Genomic DNA, 20,302 nt, shown 5'->3' with positions numbered 1-20,302 from the left:
GCGCATCAGTATTGGCAGTCCAGTCTAATTTATCATCCAGCTGCACTCCCAGATATTTATAGGTCTGCACCATCTGCACACAGTCACCTTTGATGATCACTGTATATATATATATATATATATATATATATGTAGATATGTATATATATGTGTATATATATGTAGATATGTATATTTATGTGTGTATATATGTGGATATGTAAATATGTATATGTTTATATATGTGTCTGTATGTGTATATATATATATGTGTGTGTATGTATGTATGTATGTGTATATGTATATATGTATATGTGTGTGTGTATGTATGTGTGTATATGTATGTGTATATATATATGTTGATACGTGTATATGTAGATATGTATATATATGTGTTTATGTATATGTATATATATGTTTACATAACCTCTTTAACACACTACTTCTCCGCTGCGAAGCGTGGGTATTTTGCTAGTTGTATAATAACAATAAGAGCAGCTCACTACTCAAAACACACGCGGCTGGATTCAAACCAGGAACCTCTTGATTACAAGTCAGCAGTTCTTACTGCTGCACCATCCAAGTGGTCGTGTCAGCACCGTATCCTAACCCAATTTCTTTTTCTATGGTTATATTCTTGAATAAAAGCACACTTGTTTTGTTATACTTGTACCTTTTGTGAAAGTGTTTATTTGATATTTGGACTTCAGTCTTCACACATTATACACTTCATGTGTACATTTTGTCAATAACTACTAAATTATAAAAAACATTTCTTTTTTAGTTGTGTTCAACAATTCCTGCCCCGCATTTCCTGTCATCCTACATTTACATAGATTGTTGTAGACATGTAAAACACATGAAATGTATGTATTCCAAATGATGATATATTATTTACCTTCTACAATTTCAGGCACCTCACACCCAGATAAACAGACTTGAGCTGGGAGAACTTCAGCTGCTGATCAGTGTCATTTCCAAAACAACAACACCGATGAAGGAATTTAAAGTGGCCCAACTTCAGAGATTCTAGTGTTAAATACCAATATTTTTTTTTTGCTGTCTGCATGCAAAAACTTAAACAAGACATGTATAGATGATTTACCCTCCATCTTACTTTAGCAGGGAGAATTAACACTGTCATGATGAATTTCCTTCCCAAGCTTCTTTTTCTATTTCAAAGCATCCCCATATACATTAACAAATCTTTTTTTAAGAAATTTAATTCAATCATAATCACATTTATTTGGAGTTTGAAACATCCATGCATCCAAAGGGTGACCCTACAACAACCTAAAGCAGAAGATGGCACGACACTACCTAAGTTTAAATTTTATTACTGGGTAGCAAATGTATAAGCTATAAAAACCTGGGGCCTCATGTATAAACGGTGTGTATGCACAAAAATGTTGTGTACGCCCATTTCCACGCTCATATCGCAATGTATAAAAACTAAATTTGCTGTAAAGCCATGCACCTTCTCACGCCAGCTCAATCCCTTGCGTACGCAAGTTTTCAGCTCGGTTTTGCAAACTGGCGTCACCCAAGCATCAAAGCAGTGCTACTACTCCTGGGTGGCTTCCCTTTATTTTTTAAATTCACATCCCTGACGTGGCTTTATCAAATACACTGACATTAACTGCATATCATTTTTTAATGTAAGGCATCTGATTGTAATCAACCTGTAACCATATAATGGTAAACAAAAAGGCCAAACTATTCAAAATACTATAGCTGTTTTAGCATTGTTACTCTCAGTGCACCGCTGAGTATTTTAACCCACTGCACCTGAGTGTGGAATCACAGCTCTACAGCAGCTGATCGGAAAGCTCTACTGTAGATTGTGTCAAGAGCGGAGAGGATTATCGGGGTACAGCTTCTAGCACGCACTGCCTCAGCCATGTGTACAGCCTATCTGAACTTCTCCCATTCAGCAAATGCTTCAGAGCCATTCTTGTATGAACCTCGCGGTTCAGAAACAGCTTCATCCCAAGAGCTCTAAGCACACTCAATCAGTCCATCAAGTGCTCCCAGTAGAACTGTTTGTACTTATAAGTACAATTACCTCATTGTAAACTTGCATTACAGTTGTAATATTGCACAACCGGAGCCACTTATGTTTTCATATTGTATATTTTTCATTTTTTATCATATTATTATTATTATTTTTGTTGTTATTTTACCATTTTATAGGAAAATAAGTTTATTGGGGATTTGCATATTGGATCTCATTGTACCATACAATAATAATAAATTAAAAAGTTGATTTAGATTTCCAGGCGCTATCTTCATGGAGCTCTTGATATAATTTTTCAGATGAAATGCAGTAAAATATATATATTACATTATACAGGTAAATTTTTAACTCCATTTAAATAATGTATTCTGTTATTAAATGTGTGAACACAGTGGACAGCGATAGCAGTGAACTGGCTCCCTGTTCAGCGATTGTTCCTGCCTCACACTGTATGCTTCCTGGGACTGGCATGTAAGAGAAAGCCCGTTTATGAAGTATGTAGTGATTCACACACATAGAGCCAGTGGCGGACCGTGCATTTCACACCTAGGCCTTCAGTAGTGCTCCGTCTGAATCAACCTGCCCCTCAAAAACTAATTTATGGTTATAAAAACCATCTTAATATGCAGAAATACAGTATAAAGAGCCGTTGCATCGCAGATAGATAACTCCTGTAGCCACAATAAATGCCTTTATTGAATAGACAAACCAGGGGTGAACAAGTTCCTTTCTACTGCAGCTACAGCTGCGACACACATAAAAAACATCAATAATAACTCATAAACTTGCAATATTTTTTAGGAAAATCGCAACCTTTTACTCACCAAAAATTCAGATTATTTGTAAACAAAATCCATCCTCCTCTGTTTCCTCAAAATCAGTTCAATTACTCTGTCGTACAGATTATCCGTGCGCTTCAGTTCCATCACGAAGACCCTTTCTATCGCCATTGAAGCTAATGCTGAAAGTCGAACCTGCCCTGTTGTATTTTTGGCATAAGTTTTAATTCGCTTTAGGGCTGAAAATGTCCGCTCGAAAGAAGCAGTGGACACGGGAATGGTTACCGCCAAACATACCAATGTGTACAGCTGCCCCATGCTCTCATTCAGATTTTTCTGATGAAGGAAGTCAAGCAGATCAGTGGGAGATTTTCCTGCAAAATCATCCATGGCATACTTACACCATCCTATCCAATCAACAGGTCTGAATACGGTGACGTTGCCGTACGCCTGCTAGAGGGCCCTAGTGACACCAACTCAAAATCTGATTGGTTGAAGCAACAGTTTAATCGACATTTATTTTGTGTTAGAGGGCCTGCAGAACGGATTGTGAAGGCCTCCGGGCAGACTTCATTGACTTTCACCCTGCCTGGCAACAAATGATGGCTGAAATGTGATTGGTTAAATGTTTTAATATGAAAATATATGTCTGGAAGCAGTACAACCATCGAAAAAGCTATGAAAGGAAGCGGACAGACTATTTGGAATTATTTAATAAGTATTCATGGACAAAATATAATTAACATCAGTTTGTGATTCAGATATTTTTTTAGGCCAGCAGAGAAGGCCTTGTAGGCCCTGACGGCCCACCACTGCATAGAGCAGATAGAAGAACACATACAATATGAAGCATTTTAACGTGCTACTTTAACTACAATGGGATTTGAGAAACTAGTAAATGAAAAGATTTTATGATCAAGTTTATGATGTTCTACTTTAATGACAAAATAAACTACACAATTAAAGTGGAAATTTTGAGATTAAAGTTGACATTTCAAGCTTTTTTTCCACTGTATCCCTGTTTTTTTCTTTTCTCTGTACACTAATAAACTTCCATATGACACTCAGACGGTGGGCTATGACTCACCTTTTCACAGGACTTTGATATCTGACAGCTTCTTTTTTATTTCGGGCACTGTGCGACTTTCTGAACTGGAACTTTCAATCAACTTCCTTTTGTTGTTTATACAGCTGCTTAAACCAACAAATAGTAAGTCTTTCCTTGCCTCCACTTGGCATTCTCTGTTATTCTACTTTTTTCCCCGTGCTTTTGCCATTGTTTTTTCACAGATAGTTGAACATAAGGGAATATTTATATTGATTTGCATATTAAAAGAGGCGTAATTCTGTGAGGAGTTTGGGAGAGGCGGCAGGCGCGTGCACGAGCGTTACATTATTCGCAGACCAAGATTTATGTAGCGGAAGTGCGTGGAAGTTGGCTTACACACAGTTTTCTGTATCTGAAGTTTTTTGTGCATATGCACATTTCGACTTTTGTCTGTACGCCATGTTTTAGTGTGGATTCTATGCACGGTGTTATGCATTAGGCTGTGGACATTGACACAAATTGATGAACACACACAAGCCTGGTCTGCAATAGAAATAAATTCCTGCAGTACGTCTTTATATTCCTTGCTTTGTACCCCAGTAAATACAAGTTACCGTTAATATACTAACAACTCAATTGTCTTTCATTCACTCAGAATATGGAACCAATATAGGAAGCACTTCAAGATAGAAAAGCTTTTATCTGTTGCACCGCTACATGATAACCACCTTTTTCCACACTGTCAAACTTACACAGTTTTAATATTTGGAAAATGTACAAGATTAAATCAACAGTGGTGTGAAAAACTATTTGCCCCCTTCCTGATTTCTTATTCTTTTGCATGTTTGTCACACAAAATGTTTCTGATCATCAAACACATTTAACCATTAGTCAAATATAACACAAGTAAACACAAAATGCAGTTTTTAAATGATGGTGTTTATTATTTAGGGAGAAAAAAAATCCAAACCTACATGGCCCTGTGTGAAAAAGTAATTGCCCCCTTGTTAAAAAATAACCTAACTGTGGTGTATCACACCTGAGTTCAATTTCCGTAGCCACCCCCAGGCCTGATTACTGCCACACCTGTTTCAATCAAGAAATCACTTAAATAGGAGCTGCCTGACACAGAGAAGTAGACCAAAAGCACCTCAAAAGCTAGACATCATGCCAAGATCCAAAGAAATTCAGGAACAAATGAGAACAGAAGTAATTGAGATCTATCAGTCTGGTAAAGGTTATAAAGCCATTTCTAAAGCTTTGGGACTCCAGCGAACCACAGTGAGAGCCATTATCCACAAATGGCAAAAACATGGAACAGTGGTGAACCTTCCAGGAGTGGCCGGCCGACCAAAATTACCCCAAGAGCGCAGAGACGACTCATCCGAGAGGTCACAAAAGACCCCAGGACAACGTCTAAAGAACTGCAGGCCTCACTTGCTTCAATTAAGGTCAGTGTTCACGACTCCACCATAAGAAAGAGACGGGGCAAAAACGGCCTGCATGGCAGATCTCCAAGACGCAAACCACTGTTAAGCAAAAAGAACATTAGGGCTCGTCTCAATTTTGCTAAGAAACATCTCAATGATTGCCAAGACTTTTGGGAAAATACCTTGTGGACTGATGAGACAAAAGTTGAACTTTTTGGAAGGCAAATGTCCCGTTACATCTGGCGTAAAAGGAACACAGCATTTCAGAAAAAGAACATCATACCAACAGTAAAATATGGTGGTGGTAGTGTGATGGTCTGGGGTTGTTTTGCTGCTTCAGGACCTGGAAGGCTTGCTGTGATAGATAGAACCATGAATTCTACTGTCTACCAAAAAATCCTGAAGGAGAATGTCCGGCCATCTGTTCATCAACTCAAGCTGAAGCGATCTTGGGTGCTGCAACAGGACAATGACCCAAAACACACCAGCAAATCCACCTCTGAATGGCTGAAGAAAAACAAAATGAAGACTTTGGAGTGGCCTAGTCAAAGTCCTGACCTGAATCCAATTGAGATGCTATGGCATGACCTTAAAGAGGCGGTTCATGCTAGAAAACCCTCAAATAAAGCTGAATTACAACAATTTTGCAAAGATGAGTGGGCCAAAATTCCTCCAGAGCGCTGTCAAAGACTCATTGCAAGTTATCGCAAACGCTTGATTGCAGTTATTGCTGCTAAGGGTGGCCCAACCAGTTATTAGGTTCAGGGGGGCAATTACTTTTTCACACAGGGCCATGTAGGTTTGGATTTTTTTTTCTCCCTAAATAATAAAAACCACCATTTACAAACTGCATTTTGTGTTTACTTGTGTTATATTTGACTAATGGTTAAATGTGTTTGATGATCAGAAACATTTTTTGTGACAAACATGCAAAAGAATAAGAAATCAGGAAGGGGGCAAATAGTTTTTCACACCACTGTAGATAATGTCTGTATCCTACGAACAATTACATGTCAAATTTAACTGCCCATCACCACAATTTTTCCACTACTTTCAAGTTAAAAAGTTTGCTAAATGGAATCTGCCCGATTTTTCTCACCTCCCACCTATTTCTATTACAGACGAAATATTGATCATTCTCGAAGATTTCAAAAATATATAAAAACATTTTAAAGTCCCTTCCTTTCAAAGATCCCAGAGTACAGTGGGAAAAGGATCTCTTATTCAACATTTCAGAAAAAGAGTGGAAAACAGCCATGCACAGAATTCAGTCTAGTTCCATATACATTTAATACATTTATTTATATTATACAAAGCGCCTTTTTAAGAACTCAAGGACACCGAACAAACAATAAATAAATAAAAAAAAACACATAAACAAAACTTAAAACATCAGAAAATATACAAATTAAAACCAAACAAAGCCACTGTAATCATAGAGTAAAAGCCATTTTAAACAGATGGGTTTTAAGTTTACATTTGAAGGTTGAAAATGATTCGATATTTCTAAGCTCAGTAGGTAGTGAGTTCCAGAGCTTGGGAGCAGAACGGCTGAATGCTCTGCTCCCCATGGTGGTTAGACGGGTGAGAGGGACGGTCAGATGGATGGAGGAAAAGGGTCTAAGGTTACGGGAGGGAATGGCAACATGAAGAAGGTTAGACAGATATGGAGGGGCGAGGTTATGAATGGGCTTAAATTTTCACAGCAGAATTTTAAAATCAATTTGAAACTTAATTGGAAGCCAATGTAGCTTCTGCAAGACCAGAGCAATATGGTAAATAAACAGGGTTCAAGTAATGATTCGAGCTGCAGAATTCTGGACTAGCTTAAGCTTATGGAGAGATTTATTAGAGAGACCAAAGAGGAGTGAATTGCAATAGTCCAGACGAGAATTAACAAGACTGTGAATAAGAATGGCAGTGGTATGGGGAGTGAGGGGGGGGAACAGATGTGATTAATATTACATAGGTGGAAGTAAACAGAGCGGGTGATGTTATTAATACAAGATTGGAAAGATAGAGTACTGTCAAGGACGACACACAGACTCTTGACCTGAGGTGATGGGGAAACAAAGGAGTTATCAATAACAAGTGAAAGATTATCGGCTTTTGATAATGATGATTTTGAACCAATGAGGAGAACCTCAGTTTAGTCACTGTTTAAGAAAATTTTAAAGAAAACCAAGATTTTATTTCAGCAATGCAGTCATTAAGCGAAGATGGTGGAAAAGAACAGGTGGGTTTACTAGCAAGGTAGAGCTGGGTGTCATCAGCATAACAGTGAAAATTAATGTTATATTTACGAAAGATATTGCCAAGGGGAAGAAGGTAAATAATAAAAAGAAGTGGCCCCAGGACAGAGCCCTGGGGCACACCAGAAGTAACAGTGGTGGCTTGGGATGTGAAAGTTTTAAGCTGAATGAACTGAGTGCAGCCTGAGAGGTAGGATCTGAACCAATCAAGTGGAGTGTGGGTAATTCCAATCAAAGATAATCTATTAAGAAAAGTGGTATGACAAATAGTATCAAGGGCCACACTCATATGAGAATAGTAATTAAACCAGAGTCAGCGGCAGTGGATGGCTTGGATTTGCAAATGAGATCTTTTCTGATTTCTGAGGAAGTGGGAAGGTGGAAAGAGGAAAATGAGTGAATAGGTGAGTGTAGTTCAAAGGAAATACAGAGAGAATCTGGACCTAGGTGCTGATGTACCCTCTGGATTTTCTCATTAAAAAAGGACATAAGAGAATTACAAAAAGCAGTCGAGTAAAGGTGAGATGGTAAAGAGTCTGAAGGTTGTGTAATATTATTAAGTAATGAAAACAATGACTTGGTGTTACCTTAAATACAAGAAACTAACTGAGTGTAATAGTTAGATTTGGTTTGAGCTATACAGTCCTTACAATAAAGTGTAGCAATGCTACTATTAGTAAAAATCACATCTCCCAGCAGTCCCTGCAGGGGCTGTTGGGGTCAAAGGTGGTCAGAGTAGCTTAAAAGGAGAGTGGGTTTCCAAAGAGGAAAAAGGGTGGTTTTTTTTGTTGTATTCTGTGTACCTGCCTGGCTGTTTAACCATATTTAGTCATCGTACCCTGGATTGTTTCGTTGTTGGGGTCTGGATTGTCTTCTGTCTACCTGTGTGCTGAGGACTGATAGGGGGTCATGGCCTTCCAGCAAGAAAAGGAGCTCTCCTGAACCATCCAACTGTCTTCACTATTCTCAAGGACTACCGGTAGGACTATTTCTTTCATTCCCTTCCAACATACAGATCTCTGGACTTACTATCGTCATCATTCATTACATCTGGTGCTGTTTTCCATGGACTGCTGTGGGTGGTTGTTTTGTGTTTATGTGTTAATGTAATATTGCTGTGGGGGTACAGGGGTGGTATTATTGTTTTCATTTATTTCATTTAATTTCATTATATTCTTTCATTGTTGTTTGATTCTCGTGTGCATTATTTTGTCTCTGTTTTTGAATGAGGGCAGGTTGGGCCAAGGCAGGGAGCGTCCCTGGGATCTTCTCCATAAAAATAAATAAATCACCGTCATATTGACGGTGTGGATCTTAGCGGCACCAGACCGCTAGAAAAGTACATGAGTTTTTTGCATCTCTTTGTGAACAAAGAGTCCAATTTTTTTATATAACCATTCAAGTTGCCTGCACTTAGCTTTCAGAAGCTGAAGTTCAGGCATAAACCAGGGGGCAGAAAAAGAAAAAGAAACAGATCTGGTTTTTAACGAAGCGAGAGAGTTAAGAATATCATTGAGTCCAGTGTTCTAATATGAGACCTATTGTTCGGGAGTGGATAAATTATAAAAGTCCATTTGGGAATCAATTCTAGAAGACAGAAAATTCAAGTTAATATTCTTAATATTACAAAAAAATATGAGACGTGGGAGCTTAGTAATAGAAAAAGTAAGTTTAGCATTAAATGAAAGGAGAAAATGATCAGTTATAGTGAGTTCATCTTCTGTGAGATCGAGAGGGACAACACCAGATCAGCAGATCAAGTCCAAGATATGTCCTTTACAATGGGTGGGAACATCAGTATGCTGCTGGTATCCAAAACTCTCAAGGCAAGATAAAAAGTCTCTAGTGAAAGGAATATTGATATTGTCCATATGTATATTAAAATCTCCCAACAGAGTTATGTTTGAAGTAATTGTAGATAAATAAGTAAGAAAGGTAGCAAGAGCGTTCAAAAAATTATTGTTTGATTTAGGGGGGCGGTAGACAGTTGCAGTGATGGTAAGAATAGGCCCAGACAATTGACACACAGTTGATTCAAAAGAGCTAACAGCAGGAGCAGACAACAGCAGGACTTTCCACTTCTCATGATACATTCTCCACGGCCAGAGGAACAGGGTTGACAAATGTAAACAAACCCCGGGGGGGTGGATTCATTAAGTTGAGAAAAGTCTTGAAGGTTGCTGCCATGTCTTGGTTAAACAGAGAAAGTCAAACTTACGGTCAATGAGGAGTTCCTGGATGAGATGCCCCTTGCTCATTAGTGAACAGATGTTCAGTAGACCGAAATTGACAATGGTGCTGTCGCATTTGGCAGTGATGGTAGCCGACCAAGCTAGGCTGGCCAACACGCTGTGGTCAGCATTCCTATCTGTGTTAAGTGGTGGGTGCCGAGAGTTAGACCAGAAGGAGTTAATTCCATTCAAGGTGTCCATTCGGAATCTCTGGCGGGACCCACGATGAATGTATCTCCGACGAGGGAGAAATATGACATCCGGGTCAAAATACATAAATCTAGTGAATATCCTACCAGTCCACATTGTAGGTGAGGCCAGAAGCAGCTAAGGCATCCAGAGAACTAACCAGGTAAGTTTTGAAATTAGCTGAAGTTAATGCATACACAGCCACACAGAGATATCAGCGATAACGGCAATATCACCATCAAAATCACTAGTCATAGCTAAAATCAACAGTCTAGTTACCGGCGAGAAGCGGCGACCAGTCCCGCCAGCGTTCACGCAAACTGGAAGTTGATTGCGCAAAGCATACAATTATTCAATTTAAAATCTTTTATCAAGCATATCTGTCTCATTTAAAATTGTCCAAAATGTTTCCAGGGCAAGATCTAACCTGTGAACGCTGCATTCGAGTTCCAGCTTCACTTAACCACATGTTTTGGGTGTGCACCAAATTAACATTATTTTTGTCCAAAATCTTTAAATGCCTATCATACAGCCTTGGCATCAAAGTATCTCTTAACCCATTAACAGCTGTGTTTGGTGTACTCCCAGATGGGCTTAAAGAGGAGAAGGACAAGCAAACTGTAATTGCCTTTACTTCACTATTAGCACATAGACTTATGTTGCATAACTGGAAGAATCGTAGTCCACCTCTTTTAAGTCAGTTGCTAACTGATGTTATAAACTATTTGAAACTGGAAAAAATCTAGTTCTTACTTTGAGGATATCTTCAAAACTTTTTTTAAAAACCTGGCAGGATCTAATCAATAACATTTTAAAATAAGCATTTATATTGTCAATGTTAATTTATTTATAGCGCACATTTAAAACAACACACATAATGCTGTAGCCAAAGTGCTTTAAATTAAAAAATATAGTGAACAAGAATAAAATTAATAGAAATGGAGTACAATGAAATGAAATACAACCAGCTGTGAGTTAAAGAAAAGAAAAGATGACTGACAGTATGGGAACCATCAGTGAAGGTCACTGAAAGCTAGAGAATAGAAAAGGATCTTCAATCTAGTTTTAAACAGTTCAGTTGAAAGTGACTCCTTAATGTAACGACGTAAAGAGTTCCACAGACATGGTGTAGCAGCTGCAAAACCCCTGCCCCCCTTAGTTTTACACTTAGTGCGAGGGACCATAAGAGACAACTGACCGGTAGATCTAAGTTCTCTGGATGACTGGTGTGAAACACACAATTCAGATAAATAGGCAGGAGCATACCTGTGTAATGATTTAAAAACTGGCAACACAATTTTAAAGTCAATTCTGAAACTAACAGGCGGCCAGTGTAAAGAAGCTAATATTGGAGAAACAGAATCAAACTTTCTTGCCCCAACCAAAAAATGGGCAGCAGCATTCTGAACCAGCTGCAACCTGCATATCAGGAATTTGCTGATCCCAGAACATAATGAGTTACAGTAATCAAGCCGATATTTGGAAAAAGGATTCTGTTCCCTTTTTTTACTCTAAGTTTTACTCTGGCTGTTGGCCTTCCTCTGTTTCTCTTGGGTGGAGGATGAATTTAGTTTTGTTAAGCCTGATTTCATTGTTTTTAAATGTTACTTGCATTTAATAAAATAAAACCACCATTCACACTTACTGAATATCCGCTGCTAGTTAATTTCTTACTGTCTTGTCTGCACCTACAATTGCTTGTGTCTTAATGCTAGCTGCCTGTCTATATACTGCTGAGTTCTTCTCTTTACTCCTTTGAAATCAGCTGCTGCCTCTTTTTTCCCATTAAGTAATCGCTGTTTCTGTAACTTATAACTATTCGTTGCTATGATGTTGGTTATTTAATTACAGAGAGACCAGTATCAGTCGGCTGCTGTTTACTGCCCTGCCTCGTCAATGCTACTTTGAATAAAAATAATAACTTTTTCAAATTCTCTCCCAAAAACTCAGCTGCTCTTGCTCCTGTGCAGGCAAAAAAAATGCTCCTGCAAGGCTTCTTAGTGGCAAAAACTCTTTATTTGCAAAAGTTCAGCACATCAGTATATCTCAGTGATTCAAGCTAACCTCACCTGAAATACTTTGTTAAAAACAGTTGCTAATTTAATCATATTTCTATGTTCAGTCATTTGTAGGCTTTTCCCTGTTTATATTTCGGAAATTAATGTTCACTATTAGTGTAACATCCCACTCTAAATCTACTTTTTTGAAACAACATTAGAACAATCTAGACAAGATGGGGCCATTCAGCCATACAAAGCTCGCCAGTTTATCCACTTAATTCTTCCAAAATAACATCAGATCTAGTTTTGAAAGTCCTAATGTCTACCACACTCTTTGGTAACTTATTCCATGTGTATATGGTTCTCTGTGTGAAGAAAAACTTCCTAATATTTGTGTGAAATTTACCCTAAAGTTTTCAACTTTCTCCCCAAGTTCTTGTTGAACTCATTTTAAAGTAATAGCCTCGATTCACTGTACTAATTCATAATTTTTAACACTTCAATCATGTCACCTCTCAATCACTTTTTGCTTAATCTGAAAAGACTAATCTGAAAAGCTATTTGAATCTTTCTTAATAACTTATGTCCTTGTAGTCCTACAATCAGCCTTGTCACTCTTCTCTGGACTTTTCTAATGATACTATATCTTTTTTGTAGCCTGGAGACCAAAACTGTACAGAGTACTCCAGATAAGGTCTAACTGGTGTGTTATAAAGCGTCAGCAAAACATCCTTGAACTTGTACTACTGAACATACTTTACAACGTACATAAATTCATATAAATTGTTATAAATATACATTCTTTAAAATATGCATGATGCTGGAAATGCCTTCAACCATCTGTGCAGTAGCTTCCTCTGGCATGTTTTAAGCACAATGTGATTTGGAGAGGTATTTGCCATGATACTCTTTCCTGTGTTGGTCTTCTTCCTTCTTCTATTGTAATAATATTGCATACTGAAACTCTTAAATTGGATCTGAGAGTTCTATAACATGCTTCCAGATTAATGCATCTATATCTGAAGCTCTGCATACGCAAATGCCCTCATTAAAGTCTTTGTCACATTATGTACCTTTTCCGGTAATTTTCAGTTGTAGCTTTCATTTACATAATCTTTACAAATCTGGGACATTTGGTATTAATATTATGCACCCTTGAAGTTGGTCACTTAATGTGACACCCCCCCAACAACTTACATCAACTAGTGCCTTGACTTGTTCCAATAAAATGAATAAGGCATGATTTTGTCTGTAGTTGTAGGGGTGGGCACTGTGTGCATGAGAGCCTATAAATATATAAATAAAATAAATAAATATACCAATAAATGCTTATCTAGAAGTACCATGCAGCGATGCGGAATAAAGAACATGCATGCTTTGAACCATGCAAGCAGAAAGAACACTTGCCTTTGGGATGTCTTGTGTTTTAAATACTGAAACAGAATGGAAAAAAGGACAGAGACTGCATCTTAACTCGTCATACCTGTTAACCTGTTAACCCACAGTACAGCAGCAGCTCTGTCAGGCAGCACTTTACAGGCTGTCACAAAATTTCAGCAGATGTGACATACTCCATGACATATATTTAAATCCTGACTTATGTAAATGGAAATCCTATACCCTTTTGATATTGCCTGTATTTTCCAAATAGTATAATATAAGTTAATTCTCATCCTTAGGATTTAGGTAGGCTTCCCTTACTTGTACAAATATCATGTTTATGTGAAGGTACATTACAACATCAGAACATTAGAACAATCTAGACAAAAACATGCCATTCATCCCAACAAAGCTCATCAGTCCTATCCACTTAATTCTAAAAAAATCAAATCTAGTTTTGAAAGCCCCTAAAGTCCTACTGTGTTCCTCTATCTATATGTTTTAACTAACATATACTTCTTCAGAATGTTGAAGAGATTCGATGTACCAAGAAAAATCAGAATGGTCACAAGCCAAAATCATGAAAAAAGCACAAAAGGCAATTAGGCCTTCCATAAATGAAAAGAAATAATACTGTATTATACTCCAGTTTGCAAAGTGATGCTGAACTATCACCTAAAGTCTGAATGCAGAGAAAAGTATTAGCCATTACTACAGTTTAATTTGATGCTGCAAATGGTACATTCTGTTTTGCTAAAAAAATCATTACTCAAGTCTTTCTTCAGGGTTGCAAATGAACAAACCAAAGTAAACTTGTCAACATTAGTTTTTTGTTTGTCTTGTTAACATTGACTCCTTAAAAGTGTGTCTTCAGATTACTAATTAGCTGCTGTCATCTTTCTGAAAGCCTTAAATAGCTTACTTGAAAGACTGCCTTTTTTATTTGCTTGTTTCAGATGCATCAATTAAATGGAAAGTTACATAGTGTGGAACAAACATGGATACACTTCATTTTACTATACTGAAACAAATCTTTTGATCTACTAAGCCATTTGTTTATATTGCAAATGGCCTTTATTCATTATGCAAACATAATGCAGTTTTTATTTAGTTCTTCCTCACAGAGACATGTTTTATTCACTTTAATTACAATGAAGAATAGAAACCTGTTTAGACCTTGGATTGACAAGATTTTCAATGGAAACAAATGTACCATAGTGCAGATAAAGAAAATGTTGTTTTCACCTTATAGAAAATTAAATATAGCAACTAAAGCTCTAAATCACTGCACAAGGCAGCACATACTTAATGATTCAGAAGAAATTCACAAGAGTTATCCATGGGTTTACTGGAACTTCTAAAGCACTCTGAAGATAACAAATTAAATGAAAAGCAATATTTTACACTTTAAAACACACCTAGAAATTATGAATGAAATATTTACATGAATTCACTTAGCAGATGTTTTTATTCAAAACAACATCTTAATGAGGTCAACATAATTAAGTAAACATGAGTTTAGGGACTGTTTTGAAACAAGTTCTACAGGCCAAGGCTAAAAAACCATCACAAGTGAAGAGCTCTAAACCAAACGGCACAATACAAGACTAGTTACTGTTTCTTAGGTCCTAAAGGCCTACCATCAAAACTATTATCAATTTGAAAAATATTCACAGAACGAGAGTTTTCAACCACTTCTTAAGCACACCGAGGAAGCCAGCAGTTTTAAAGGAGGTGAGTAGTTTGTTCTACCAACAGGAACTACACATGAAAAGTGTCTGAATTGTGATTTGATGCCATGTAGAGGTGGGGACACAAGATGGATTTCATTAGTATACCTGAATGGGAGAGGAAGGATGTAGTGCCTTATCAGTGCCTCCATATGGATAGGGGCTGATTCATTGAATACTCTGTAGGCAAGCATCAAGGATTTGAACTTAATGCATGCTGCAACATGGAATAAGTGTAGTGACCTGAAAAGAGCAGTTACATGCACCCATCTTAGTACTATTATGCATGCGGTTTCTGTCAAAATGATGTATGACCTTAAGCCATGCCCCTTTTGGACAGATATCCTTAAGACCCGCCCTCTTTCATCTGATTGGTGGATTTGAATGATGTACCCCGCCCCTCCACCTGATTGGTTCTCCTTTCTGTCAAGGGCATTCCCACACCCACCCCCCTGTTTGCCCCAGGAAACTGTCAAGAGCAGACTTGATGGATGTCTGCCCCCTCCTTCACCCCGGCCCCCCTCTCCCGAGGTCAAGTCCAGGCATGTTGCTGCCGGACCTTCGACATGTCCATGCAAGTTTCTATCCAGACCCTTCCACTTCCTTACCCACTTCTTCCGAGGACAGGCCCAGAACATGTTCCAGCCGGAGCGATCTACCTTATAGCCGTTCCTGCCTATACTGTTTTGGGTAAGAACCCTCTGTATCTATCTATCTATCTATTACTTTAAATATCTATCTAACCTTTGCTTTATCACTTTTAAACCGCTTTTATTTTATCTAAGTCAAGCCGCCTTCCCCATCTCACAGAAAGACTCTGCAGTAAAAACAGCCTTAGCAGTGAAGCAGGTTTCCCGCAGAGAAAGACCCCATACAGTCTCTGTGCTGACAAGCTGCCCTGCTGTTAGCAGCCCCATGCTCTCACTCTCTCCCCACAGTTGACGAATGAGAGTACAGAAGGCAGCCTCTGTGTGTGTGCGCCCCCCTGAAATGACCAGGGCCGCAGCGATGAAGCAGGTTTCCCACAGAAACCAATGTGCCGGATCTCTCTACACGGCAGAGTACATGTGGTTCTAAAAAGCTGACGGACAGGCATGTGTCTATAGCTGGAAGCTGCAAACTGTATGAGCCCTGGAGCACCTCTAGATCCAGCCAGTGCTTGCCACAGGCCGTGAAACTGACAGCCCCCCTACCCAACCCCCCTGCTGTGTTTTGCGCAAGCATGCTTATCAGCAGATGGGTGTAAACTCCCATGAGAGGTGAAAGGCTTTAACACTAGAATTACCAGAGCCTATGAAAAAACTCGTAAATCCGTCCCACCTTAAATCGCGTCTTAAATCCGTTTGCACCTCTCCGCTAGAGTCCTTTGTCATCTAAATGTGCTGATAAACAAAAGCTACTAGCAGCCAGCTATTCCATCCCCCCACCGACTTAGAACGAATTTCTCCTAGCTCATGGCTTGCCTTGATTTATCTGGGATTGAAGTGGAGTTTTAGAGTGGAAATAATATACAGTAGTGTTATTTGGAATACACGCATTTCATGTGTGTTCCGTTCCGTTCATTAGTCTGTGCAAACACATTTTTAAAACAGAAACATTTTTCATATTCTAATAGTAAATGACAAAATGTAGGCATAAACTATATAACGTATGAAGCCTGAAGTCCATATATCAAAGAAACACTTTCACAAAAGATACAAATAAGAGAACACGTGCGCTTTCTTCAAAAATATAACTGCACAAAAAAAAAAGCCGTGTTAGCATGCCACATTGACACTCTTACTACAACCGCCACGGTGGCGTAATGGTATCAGCTCCTGACTGGGGATCAGAGGGTGGTGAGTTCGATCGCGCACGGCTCCACTTCGAGAAATGAACTGCTCTCATTCTTACAATTTTAGAATAACAACATAAATTTGATTTCAGTCTGTAACAGCCGGTGTAACTTATGATACTGGTAAAGGTTAGCTTTTTTTTTTTTTTTTAATTCACTTTTCATTCTCGCAGTCGCATTCAGAATCAATCCATACAACTCCATCTGACATAAAGACGCGCTATAGGTCTGCAGTGTACCACGATGCATGCTACCGCCCCCCCCCCCCCCCCCCAAAAGGGTTCTGACACACAAACGCTGGCGAAGCTGCCTTTTTCGTATCTCACCGTCACTTGAAATCAGCAGTTCTTAGCTGCTTATCAATCCATACAACCCCATCTGACACAGCTGTTTTCACATAAATAAAAGTGTACTTTTATTCAAGACTATAACCGAAGAATAAAGCTGCAAACAAGATCCATGCTATATCCACTTCCAGGCATAAATTCACACCTGATCTGACGCTGTTCGTTTTCAAATAATATTGTTAATATTTGAATGTGATGATTTTATATAGCACGGATCGGAAATCAGCAGTTCTTAACATTGCACCACGCACGCTGTCGTATCAACCACCAACTGTAACTTGCTTTCTTTATTCTTCGGTTATAGTCTTGAATAAAAGTACACTTTTATTTATGTGAAAACAGCTGTGTCAGATGGGGTTGTATGGATTGATAAGCAGCTAAGAACTGCTGATTTCAAGTGACGGTGAGATACGAAGAAGGCAGCTTCACCAGCGTTTGTGTGTCAGAACCCTTTTGGGGGGGGGGGGGGGCGGTAGTATGCATCGTGGTACACTGCAGACCTATAGCGCGTCTTTATGTCAGATGGGGTTGTATGGATTGATTCTGAATGCGACTGCGAGAATGAAAAGTGAATTAAAAAAAAAAAAAAAGCTAACCTTTACCAGTATCATAAGTTACACCGGCTGTTACAGACTGAAATCAAATTTATGTTGTTATTCTAAAATTGTAAGAATGAGAGCAGTTCATTTCTCAAAGTGGAGCCGTGCAGGATTGAACTCGCCACCCACTGATCCCCAGTCAGGAGCTGATACCATTACGCCACCGTGGCAGTTGTATTAAGAGTGTAAATGTGGCATGCTAACGCAGCTTTTTTTTTGTGCAGTTATATTTTTGAAGAAAAGCGCACGTGTTCTCTTATTTGTACCTTTTGTGAAAGTGTTTCTTTGATATATGGACTTCAGGCTTCATACGTTATATAGTTTATGCCTACATTTTGTCATTTACTATTAGAATATGAAAAACGTTTCTGTTTTAAAAATGTGTTTGCACAGACTACTGAACGGAACGGAATACACATGAAATGCGTGTATTCCAAATAACACTACTGAATATTATTTCCACTCTAAAACTCCACTTCAATCCCAGATAAATCAAAGTCGGTGGGAGGATGGAATAGCTGGCTGCTAGTAGCTTTTGTTTATCAGCACATTTAGATGACAAAGGACTCTAGCGGAGAGGTGCAAACGGATTTAAGACGCGATTTAAGGTGGGACGGATTTACGAGTTTTTTCGTAGGCTCTGGTAATTCTAGTGTTAATGATAACGTGTAAAACACGAGATAACTAGTTTGATATAAGCCCTGTAAAAATCACACACACACAGTTAAATTATATGCAACAGGGCCCTTTTTAAAGAACGTTCGAGACGTATAAAAAATCAAGCCACGAATGTATATTTTGTATATCTAAAAAAGCCCTATTCCATACAAGTTAGCTTGCCTTAAACAGATCGGACCTCTGGGGATAGAGAAATGTGTTTTAAAACACTCTTTGGCAAAACCAAAACCTTTGGGAGCGATTCACAGCTCAGAAGCAACTGTTGGGTCCCCTGGATTAGGCCAGATCATGATCTTTAAGCCCATGTCAGATCATTCGGGGGTCAGTGTGAAAAATGGCCTTACCTTGTGACATACAGATGCTAAAAGAAATCAACGGCTTACAAAGGTGACTTTTAAAAAAATACTGGACTTTTCGGTGTCCGGCCAAAGGCACGGATGTGAACCTGGACAACGGACATTACATGGATGTCGAGTAAAAATGATTGTCACACATATGCTATCACAAATCACCGTAAACCCTTCCAAAATACCGCTCTTTCCTCTATAAATTGAGTTGCTTTGGGAACACATGCTCTTCTCCCTGATCGCCGTTCAGAAGGACAAGATGAATTTCAGCTGTGACGGTGCGTTTTCACGAAATTCTTAATGATTTATAGTATTTATGGCTAGGACTAAATGAAATATAATTATCATTTATACAGACTATTCTGCAGAGAACTGCATGTCCCATGATCATGGTAAGCCCCATTCATGATTCTTATACACGTTAAACAAGTATGTTTTAAAAATGGTGGGGTGAAACCTTAGCGATTGGCTCAATCCTTATTTTTTTTTTTTTCTTAGAACTGTACATCCGAGCAGACTCGGAAAATGGTAAGGCTTTTTTTAAAAAATGATAAATGTTTAAATTTTCGCATGAAGTTTGGGAATGTTTGCGCATGGGCATGCTTGCACGTGGGCTTGCACGTGGGCATGTGTAAGCGGGCATGATCAGTTGTAACCTTTTTATATGGACATTTTCTAACCGTTTGTACCGTTCATGAAAGGGTTTGATGAAGGGTCATGTGTGAGTGAAAATTTAGTATAATTACGGTTGTATAATGGAAAAGGTACAGTGATAAAGTTTATTTTAAAAACGGACGGTTGAATCCTTTAATTTTTTTCTTAGAGGTAGTAGTACTATGCAGAAGCAGGTAAGAAACTTTTTTTTAAAAAAAAATGCTCTATGCTTACAACGTGTCTGAGCGCTCGTGTGTGTGTGTGCGCGCGAGCTTGGGAGCGCTCGGGCATAAGCGTTTTCATTCATTCATTTCGCTAAATGTAATTATTTTAATACCGTCAAGTAGACCCTAAGTCCGTGTGACTTTTAGATGTATCAAGTGTATTGTTGAATCATGTGTAAATGAATAGGATTAAGATGTTCCTGTATTTATGAGATTATATCTTAAGAACCAGGCTGTCCTTTTTATACATCTTGGTGTAGGGATTGCGCGTGCACTTTGTTAAAGTGTTTCGGGTAGTTACAAAATAACCTATTTAGTGCGAGAGTCTGTCTAGCTACCGTAAAATAGAATTTTTTATATGGACACGCTTCTATCGGACTGAATCGTGCATGAAAAGGTGCGACGTGGAATAGAATGTGCAGGGTTTAACCGCATGAGCTGTGCGTGCGTGTGCTTGCGTGTGTGTGTGCGCATGTATGTGAAATCGTGCGTGTGTGTGTGTTGGTGTGTGTGTGTGGAGTGCTTGTTAAAAGACAGCATGCATTTTGTATGAACCGCGGCAAGCTTTGGAAGCGGGGCTTGTT

The sequence above is a fragment of the Erpetoichthys calabaricus genome, chromosome 2, assembly GCF_900747795.2.
Source record: "Erpetoichthys calabaricus chromosome 2, fErpCal1.3, whole genome shotgun sequence".
Lineage (NCBI taxonomy): Eukaryota > Metazoa > Chordata > Cladistia > Polypteriformes > Polypteridae > Erpetoichthys > Erpetoichthys calabaricus.
Note: the sequence above shows the minus strand (reverse complement) of the source record.